The sequence below is a fragment of the Xyrauchen texanus genome, chromosome 7 (genome assembly GCF_025860055.1).
Source record: "Xyrauchen texanus isolate HMW12.3.18 chromosome 7, RBS_HiC_50CHRs, whole genome shotgun sequence".
NCBI lineage: Eukaryota > Metazoa > Chordata > Actinopteri > Cypriniformes > Catostomidae > Xyrauchen > Xyrauchen texanus.
The window spans coordinates 2442944-2453500 of record NC_068282.1 but is presented as its reverse complement, the minus strand read 5'-3'; positions in this window follow the sequence as shown (position 1 = coordinate 2453500).

Here is a 10557-nt window from a genome sequence, read left to right as displayed (position 1 = left end):
AAGTGTGTTTGTGTGTAAGTGAGTGTGTGTGTGTGTGTGTAAATGTGTTTGTGTAAGTGTGTTTGTGTGTGTAAGTGAGTGTTTGTGTGTAAGTGTGTGTGTGTGTGTAAGTGAGTGTGTGTGTGTGTAAATGTGTTTGTGTGTAAGTGAGTGTATGTGTGTAAATGTGTTTGTGTGTGTAAGTGTGTTTGTGTAAATGAGTGTGTGTGTAAATGTGTTTGTGTGTGTAAATGTGTTTGTGTGTAAGTGTGTTTGTGTGTAAATGTGTTTGTGTGTAAGTCAGTGTGTGTGTGTAAGTGTGTTTGTGTGTAAGTGTGTTTGTGTGTGTGTAAGTGAGTGTGTGTGTGTAAGTGTGTTTGTGTGTAAGTGAGTGTGTGTGTGTAAGTGTGTTTGTGTGAGTGTGTAAATGTGTTTGTGTGTAAGTGTGTTTGTGTGTAAGTGAGTGTGTGTGTGTAAGTGTGTTTGTGTGAGTGTGTGTGTGTGTAAGTGAGTGTGTGTGTGTGTAAGTGTGTTTGTGTGTAAGTGAGTGTGTGTGTGTAAGTGTGTTTGTGTAAGTGAGTGTGTGTGTGTGTGTAAATATGTTTGTGTGTAAATATGTTTGTGTGTAAATGTGTTTGTGTGTAAGTGTGTAAGTCAGTGTGTTTGTGTGTAAGTGTGTGTGTGTAAATGTGTTTTTGTGTAAGTGTGTTTGTGTATAAGTGTGTTTGTGTGTAAATGTGTTTGTGTGAGTAAATGTGTTTGTGTGTGTGTGTTTGTATGTTTTGCACTGAGGATGTTTTAGAGTCTCACCCTGTAATTTCTGTCTTTTTTCCTGCATTGTTGCTGATTTATTGATTTTATTTGACAGCTAAAAATAATTGCATTTTTTTTGGTCCTTCGCATTAATTTTCAATGGTCGATCAACTTTCGCGAATACCAATTTTTATATGTTCAGATGGCAAATGGAGGAAAAGTCACCAAGTCTTGTACAGCTCAGATAAAGGAAACCATTCTTATTACATGAGGAACATTTATTTTGGTCAAAAATGGCCGAATACCACAGGAGGGTCAGTTATTAATAATGCATAAAATACCACCTATAGAAATTTGTATTTAGTTTAGAAACGTTAGAAACGGGCCATGTGTGAAGAACACTTCATCTCTCAGAAGGAGAAATTACTTATTCATAGATTAGAAAATCAATGCATTAAAACTGAATGTCAATATTTATTTTTATAGAGTTACCTGATAACAATGTGTTTGACATCTCTTTACATGGCTGGGTTCATTATTTGACCTAAAATAGGCATAATTAGTCAAAATGAATGATGTTTAGTGACAAAAACGTACAACCCCAATTCCAAAAGTTGTAACAATATATGAAAAATTGTATTTGTAAATTATATTCACCCCTTGCTATATTGAAAGCGCAACTAAACATTATAATTTCAAATCTGATGATTGTAACACCCTCCAAAAAAGTTGAGACTGGGGCAATTTAAGGCTACGAACAATTTGAGGAGTTCAAATAACAAGGCCGTGTGGGTTTGGGATTACTTTAGTAAACCTTTGTTAGTCAACATCACTCGCCGCTGCATCCACAGATGCTAGTTCAGACTTTACTCTGTAAAGGAGAAGCCGTACATCATCACTGTCCAGAAGTGCTGTTGACTTCTCTGGGCTCGCTCTCATCCTAGATGCAAAGTTGAACAGTAGAACGGTCGGATAGGTCCACGTTTCAAATTGTTTTTGAAAAACACATCTGTCGTGTCCTCTGGGCCAAAGAGGAAAAGGACCATCTGACCTGTTACTAAGCCAGTGTCTGTATGGGCCAGGGGTGTTTCAGTGCCAATGGCACATCTGTGAGAACACCATGAATGCAGACAGATATGTACAAATTTTGGAGCAACATATACGGCCATCCAGCACCGTCTTTTCCAGGGACGTCCCGGCATTTTCAGCAGGACAACTTCAAACCACTTACTGCCCGGATTACAAGTGCATGGCTGTGTAAGCAGAGAGTGCGGGCACGAGATTGTCCCGCCTGCAGTCCTGACCGTCTCCAATTGAGAATGTGTGCCACATTATGAAGCGCACAATACGGCAACGAAGATCTCGAACAATTGTGCAGCTGAACACCTTCATAATGGATGAATGGGGGAAATTCCACTTTTTAAACTTAACAAACTTGGTCTTCAATGCCTAAATGTTTAAGAAATGGTGATGTTTCACAGCGGTAAACATTCGACTGTCCCAACTTTTTTGGAGCATGTTGCAATCATCTTATTTCAAATAACTGAACACACAAAAAAAAACAATTAAATTCACGAGGTAAAACATCATATAATGTTTAGTTGTAGTGCTTTCAATATAGCAAACAGTGATTATAATTGACAATAATTTTTGCGTTTTCGGGGGGGTTGTATGTTGGACCAAAAAATTCCTCTGTTTGACTGTTGAATTTTTGACAACATCTTGTGGGACGTCACCAGGGCTGAACTGGGAAGAGAAATCGGCTCGGGATTTTACATGGCAACTGGCCCAAAACATGTTGAGCTTGGGGGCGTTCACTGTCCTTTTCTGCATAACGCAGTGGCTAATTTTAGCTTATCGGGGCCCATTCGGCACGTTGCATGGCCGAAACACCGGCCCGCTCATTTCTCCCTGATCGGCCCCAAAGTGCGTCGGCACACCAGGTCCCTTATCAGGCTTTTCCCTCTCATTTAAATTTTACAGTGTTTTTTTTTTTGGGGGGGGGGTACTACACTGCAAGAAGTACCCCCCCCACCCCCAAACGGGGCAAAAGACACACACACACATGTCCGTAAATGATCTCTCTCTCCCGCACAATCCTCCGCAGTCGGCCTTTCTCCCTCTCGGAGGCTTGATTAGCCTGATAAGGGACCGGGTGTGTATGATCACGACCTGGCCCCGCCCTCCACCCTGCCACAGCCATATTACCAGTCCAGCCCTGGATGTCACCAATTCATGGATTGCACGGCCGAAACACCGGCCCGCTCGGTTCTCACGATGGCCAGTCCGCCCCTGATTGGCCCCAAAGTGTGTCAGCCCACCGGGAAAATGCCCGGTATGCCATATTACCAGTCCAGCCATGGATGTCACCAATTCATGGCTTGAATCTCAGATTCTGAATTTTGCTCAACCCTGATGCTCACAGGCATGTTTTTAATATCTCTAGCATGTAAAGAGAATCAAAGCATATCTTGCTCCATGCAGACAGTGAAAAAGCGTTTGAAACCAGCAGCTTTGACGCAGATCCAGACTCTGTTTTCTTGTAAATAATTGAGATAACACTAACAAAATGAGCTGCAACAACTTTAAAGTCAACTTTGACTTCTTTGAATAGCAGAAAACATGAACTGCTGTTTAAAAGTGCATGCAAACACGAGATGTTTTGACGATGTCATTGTTGGTTCACAGAAGTCTGAAACGTCTGTGAATAGACTTCTATTAGAGATGTACAGTAGCTGTTTACAGGTGTTTACTTTGACTTCATAGACATTATAAGATGCTGGTTTGCTGTCATGTTGTCAAAAACGTTGAAACCTGCCAGAAAAAATCATAGAAATGTTACATTTTTGTTTTGTTTTTTACTTTTTGTGGTTTAGTCCATTGAATGCAAATAAAACCGAAATTATGAAAGATTATTTTTGTGTATAGTTTTGTTATCAACTATTTTACGGTCCATACCAAGATAACTTCACATTATGTGCGTCTATAAAAACACAGTCATTCACTAAATAGGGAGCAAGGGAGCATCCTATAATTCTCCTATAACTGTTCTGAGACCAGTGCAGACAGACAGCACACTGGAGGTTAAGTCATTCACTAAATAGGGAGCAAGGGAGCATCCTATAGCTCTCTATAACTGTTCTGAGACCAGTGCAGACAGACAGCACACTGGAGGTTAAGTCGTGCACTAAATAGGGAGCAAGGGAGCATCCTATAGCTCTCCTATAACTGTTCTGAGATCAGTGCAGACAGACAGCACACTGGAGGTTAAGTCGTGCACTAAATAGGGAGCAAGGGAGCATCCTATAGCTCTCCTATAACTGTTCTGAGATCAGTGCAGACAGACAGCACACTGGAGGTTAAGTCATTCACTAAATAGGGAGCAAGGGAGTATCCTATAGCTCTCTATAACTGTTCTGAGACCAGTGCAGACAGACAGCACACTGGAGGTTAAGTCGTGCACTAAATAGGGAGCATCCTATAGCTCTCCTATAACAGTTCTGAGACCAGTGCAGACAGACAGCACACTGGAGGTTAAGTCATGCACTAAATAGGGAGCAAGGGAGCATCCTATAGCTCTCCTATAACTGTTCTGAGACCAGTGCAGACAGACAGCACACTGGAGGTTAAGTCATGCACTAAATAGGGAGCAAGGGAGCATCCTATAATTCTCCTATAACTGTTCTGAGACCAGTGCAGACAGACAGCACACTGGAGGTTAAGTCATTCACTAAATAGGGAGCAAGGGAGCATCCTATAGCTCTCTATAACTGTTCTGAGACCAGTGCAGACAGACAGCACACTGGAGGTTAAGTCGTGCACTAAATAGGGAGCAAGGGAGCATCCTATAGCTCTCCTATAACTGTTCTGAGACCAGTGCAGACAGACAGCACACTGGAGGTTAAGTCATTCACTAAATAGGGAGCAAGGGAGCATCCTATAGCTCTCTATAACTGTTCTGAGACCAGTGCAGACAGACAGCACACTGGAGGTTAAGTCATTCACTAAATAGGGAGCAAGGGAGCATCCTATAGCTCTCTATAACTGTTCTGAGACCAGTGCAGACAGACAGCACACTGGAGGTTAAGTCATGCACTAAATAGGGAGCAAGGGAGCATCCTATAGCTTTCTATAACTGTTCTGAGACCAGTGCAGACAGACAGCACACTGGAGGTTAAGTCATTCACTAAATAGGGAGCAAGGGAGCATCCTATAGCTCTCTATAACTGTTCTGAGACCAGTGCAGACAGACAGCACACTGGAGGTTAAGTCATTCACTAAATAGGGAGCAAGGGAGCATCCTATAGCTCTCCTATAACTGTTCTGAGACCAGTGCAGACAGACAGCACACTGGAGGTTAAGTCGTGCACTAAATAGGGAGCAAGGGAGCATCCTATAGCTCTCCTATAACTGTTCTGAGACCAGTGCAGACAGACAGCACACTGGAGGTTAAGTCATGCACTAAATAGGGAGCAAGGGAGCATCCTATAGCTCTCCTATAACTGTTCTGAGACCAGTGCAGACAGACAGCACACTGGAGGTTAAGTCGTGCACTAAATAGGGAGCAAGGGAGCATCCTATAGCTCTCCTATAACTGTTCTGAGACCAGTGCAGACAGACAGCACACTGGAGGTTAAGTCATTCACTAAATAGGGAGCAAGGGAGCATCCTATAGCTCTCCTATAACTGTTCTGAGACCAGTGCAGACAGACAGCACACTGGAGGTTAAGTCATTCACTAAATAGGGAGCAAGGGAGCATCCTATAGCTCTCTATAACTGTTCTGAGACCAGTGCAGACAGACAGCACACTGGAGGTTAAGTCATTCACTAAATAGGGAGCAAGGGAGCATCCTATAGCTATCTATAACTGTTCTGAGACCAGTGCAGACAGACAGCACACTGGAGGTTAAGTCGTGCACTAAATAGGGAGCAAGGGAGCATCCTATAGCTCTCCTATAACTGTTCTGAGACCAGTGCAGACAGACAGCACACTGGAGGTTAAGTCATGCACTAAATAGGGAGCAAGGGAGCATTTTATAGCTCTCCTATAACTGTTCTGAGACCAGTGCAGACAGACAGCACACTGGAGGTTAAGTCATTCACTAAATAGGGAGCAAGGGAGCATCCTATAGCTATCTATAACTGTTCTGAGACCAGTGCAGACAGACAGCACACTGGAGGTTAAGTCATTCACTAAATAGGGAGCAAGGGAGCATCCTATAGCTATCTATAACTGTTCTGAGACCAGTGCAGACAGACAGCACACTGGAGGTTAAGTCGTGCACTAAATAGGGAGCAAGGGAGCATCCTATAGCTCTCCTATAACTGTTCTGAGACCAGTGCAGACAGACAGCACACTGGAGGTTAAGTCATTCACTAAATAGGGAGCAAGGGAGCATCCTATAGCTATCTATAACTGTTCTGAGACCAGTGCAGACAGACAGCACACTGGAGGTTAAGTCATTCACTAAATAGGGAGCAAGGGAGCATCCTATAGCTATCTATAACTGTTCTGAGACCAGTGCAGACAGACAGCACACTGGAGGTTAAGTCGTGCACTAAATAGGGAGCAAGGGAGCATCCTATAGCTCTTCTATAACTGTTCTGAGACCAGTGCAGACAGACAGCACACTGGAGGTTAAGTCATTCACTAAATAGGGAGCAAGGGAGCATCCTATAGCTATCTATAACTGTTCTGAGACCAGTGCAGACAGACAGCACACTGGAGGTTAAGTCGTGCACTAAATAGGGAGCAAGGGAGCATCCTATAGCTCTCCTATAACTGTTCTGAGACCAGTGCAGACAGACAGCACACTGGAGGTTAAGTCATGCACTAAATAGGGAGCAAGGGAGCATTTTATAGCTCTCCTATAACTGTTCTGAGACCAGTGCAGACAGACAGCACACTTAAGGTTAAGTCATTCACTAAATAGGGAGCAAGGGAGCATTTTATAGCTCTCCTATAACTGTTCTGAGACCAGTGCAGACAGACAGCACACTTAAGGTTAAGTCATTCACTAAATAGGGAGCAAGGGAGCATCCTATAGCTCTCCTATAACCAATATTTTACGGTCCATACCAAGATAACTTCACATTATGTGCGTCTATAAAAACACATTCTCTGCGGTTATGATTTTACATTTCCATTTATGCATTCGGCAGATGCTTTTATCCAAAGTGACTTACTGTTTTTTTTATATGTCTGAAACACATCGAGCCTTATCAGAGAAATTATGCAGAAATATTCAGCGCTGAGATGACAGACAGTAATTAGGACTTTTAAGTTCTGGTCAACAAGGGTAATTGGAAAGTGATGTGTGAAAACGTGTTTCTTTCCCCAATAACACAAACACAATAATAAATATAGCTGCAAGCAGCGATGGCGGGCCCAAGCCGGTGGCACCGCCACCCCCGTGCATTTAGGGTTGCTGGTGGCACCGCCACCCCCGTGCATTTAGGGTCGCTGTGCACGATGGGCAATAACGTAACCTCGCTTTGACCGTCGAGAAGATGTGTGCTGTAGAGCTTGCATCAGTGTGGGCTCTGCAAAAGTGCGCATCGAGGGCACATATCGACCACAAAGTATGCGTGAGCACCCTTCCGATACCTAAAATGAAAAATGAGACACCCTACGGTCTCATGGAGTTAATGGACACATGAAATAAGTACACAAGACTGAAAATTCATATGAAGTGTGCCATTTGGGACAGGGCCTATGACCGTGAACCACAATAGTCACATCTATGAGATAATTCAAATGAAGAATGATTTTTTGATGTCATAGGATGTCATAGGTCAATATCTTTTGCAGCACTTAAATGTGTTAATCCAGAAGGCCAGTATTTATCCGGAGATCTCTGTACAGGTTTATCAATGTAATTATAATGTACGCTTATGTGTTCCTATGATATGCAATGGAAGTACATTTTTATGTTTAACATGGGTGTATTCACAATACATAGCATACAATATAATATCTTAAGATTATTTATCATTATGTTAAGTACATCACACAAATGTGACTGTATTCACCTGTAATGTCTCCAATAAGTACAGTATATATTGGCCTGTATGGCCATGATATATTGCCTTATATATAGACTTTAGCTAACCTATTACATTAGCTAGTCGCTCATGAGTCATGAATGTTAGCAAGACACAAGTTAACTATATTTGCTTTTGGCTAATTAGCTGTATAGTCGAGGCACTGTACACGCCACGGAGGGAGGGAGGGAGGGCGGGCATCGACAAAATCTCATCTACCGACCTGATGTTTTGATTTTTTATTTAATAAATATATTTGTTTGACAGGAAGCTGTAGCAAACAGGAATATATATATTAATTTATTTATAAAAATATATAAAAAACACCCCAGAAAAAAGGGCACTTTCTCTCGAGGAAGAAAAAGGGCAGGTGCTCAAGCCCCCTTTGATGTCTATGTGTGTAAATGATGAGACAAATATCTTTTTGGGGTAAACTCATTTTATTTGAAAGACTATCTAGGCACATAATAACACTGCATTGCTGTGACTGTTTATAACTATTTCAAAATGTACAAGCTCACACTTTAAATGGTCAGTGCTTTGATTTTTAAATCATTAAAATAGCAACAGATCAGAGAAAAAACTGGAGATTGAGTGATTATTTTTACATTTTACATGCCATTCAAAAACGTGGCATTTTACAACGTAAGAGAGAAATAAAAAAAAACTTTAAATAATACCATTTGTACTTTTCAATGACTTGGGATGTCTATGTTCAGGGCGATTTGGAGCTTCAAAGTTCCAACAGAGAAATTCCCTCCCCCTCCCCTCCCCACACACACACACACACAGACAGAATGGCAGGGCCACTATGTCTGTCAGAGAGCGACAGAGAGAAAAAACACAGAACGGGAGGGGGCACTCTGTCTGTCAGAGAGAGAAAAATTGAAAAAGAAATCCACATTCAAACCACAATATCTGACTTTCTGTTGGTCGGAGCTAATGACTGTAAATTAGAAAGTTGTTCGGCTTGACGAGAACAATATACACGCCGAGTTTTGTAACTGTAGATAGAACTAACTAAGTTATAACACACTTTATGTGTCCTTTTTTTGTCCTAAATCAATTTCCTCGCCACGGCCAAACCATTCGAGATATCAATATTTTCGAGCACGTTAAAGGCCCCAAAACCTTGAAAAACAAAAATAAAAGCATTCTCACTCAACAGCCAAATCATCCCCCTCCCCCCAGACACAGAGAGACGTAGGGTCAGTGAGAGAGGCAGAGAAAATTCTCCAAAACATCCACATTCAAACCAAAATATCTGACTTTCTGTTGGTCTGAGCTAATGACTGTAAATTAGAAAGTTGTCCGGCTCGATGAGAACAATATAATTACTGAGTTTTGTGACTGTGGGTCAAAGTGTAAAACCAACCCCTCACTTTTGTCAAAAGGTGGCGCTACTGAGCCCCTGCACCACGCCCGTTTCTGAAACTTTGCACATGTCTACTGGCTAATAAATGTGATGTGTCTGTCGAGTTTCATGCAATTTCAAGAATGCTAAGAGTCTCAAAAGCATCAAAAAGAATATTCGAGTTTGAAGCATTGCCACGGCAACAGTATCCAAGATATCAATAATCCTTTCACATGTCTACATCTGCCGTGTGTTTACATTACACACCAAAAGTTTTAAGTAAATCGGGTAAAAATAAGAGGGTGATTTCACAGCATTTTGAAAGTGACACACTTCCTTCTGCCAGTTGGTGGCGCTATAACTTTGACTCACAATAGTCACATCCATGCGATCGGCCTGTTACAGCGAACACACTGCTGAAGTTTCATCGAGATCAATTAATGTATGCAGAAGTTATAACACACTTCCTGTTTCTCTTTTTGCGCCATCATTTCGTTTCCTCGCCACGGCCAAACCGTTAGAGATATCAAAAATCCGCTGGCACTTTTCATCCTCAATGTCTTGACTTCATGCTGACCGAGTTTCGTGGCGATTGGTGGAATTCTCTAGGAGGAGTATTTCAAATTCCATTGCATGCGTTTTCCAAACAACCCTAAATAGACGATTTCCAGTTGGCCTGAGGTAAAAAGTAAAAGTATGCAGGATATATGAAACGATGAGATCTATATGTGTACCAAGTTTCATATTATTACATGCAAGCATGTTTGATTTATGGACCAAGTTTTCGGACCCCGTTCCAGGGGGCGCTGTCGAGCCCCCCTGCCACGCCCCGGTACCAGCTTCAGCCCGGCCCTAATGGCCGCGGGTTCTGACCCTTGTGCAAAGTTTCAAGAGTTTTAGAGCACGTTAAGAGCCCCAAAAGTGCCCCAATAGTCGTAAGAAAAATTATATTCTAACGAAAACAATAGGGCCTTGCCTTTTCAAGGCTTGGGCCCTAAATATGCACTCTTAATAAATGCTAAATACAAGTATTGAACATGCTGGGTGTTTAGAGTAGTCATGGGAATGCAATGCATAAGTTCATGTCTGTTCGCGTTCAGTTCATCTATATGCATGTGAACTCATGAAATACATTTTATGCATTTAAATCTGGAGATATGCATTTAAATCTTGCATTTAAAAATACAGGCTCATTTCATTATATACACATTTTTGTCCACTCAAATGGACATTTGACTGTAATACAATGTTAATGTGTAATACACTGTATTCTCTGGTTTTGTACACAATTCATTGATTAATATAATTGGATTGGATTAAAGGGACAGTTCACCCTATAATGAAAATTCTCTCATCATTTCCTCACCCTCATGTCATCCCAGATGTGTATGACTTTCTTTCATCTGCAGAACACAAATTAAGATAT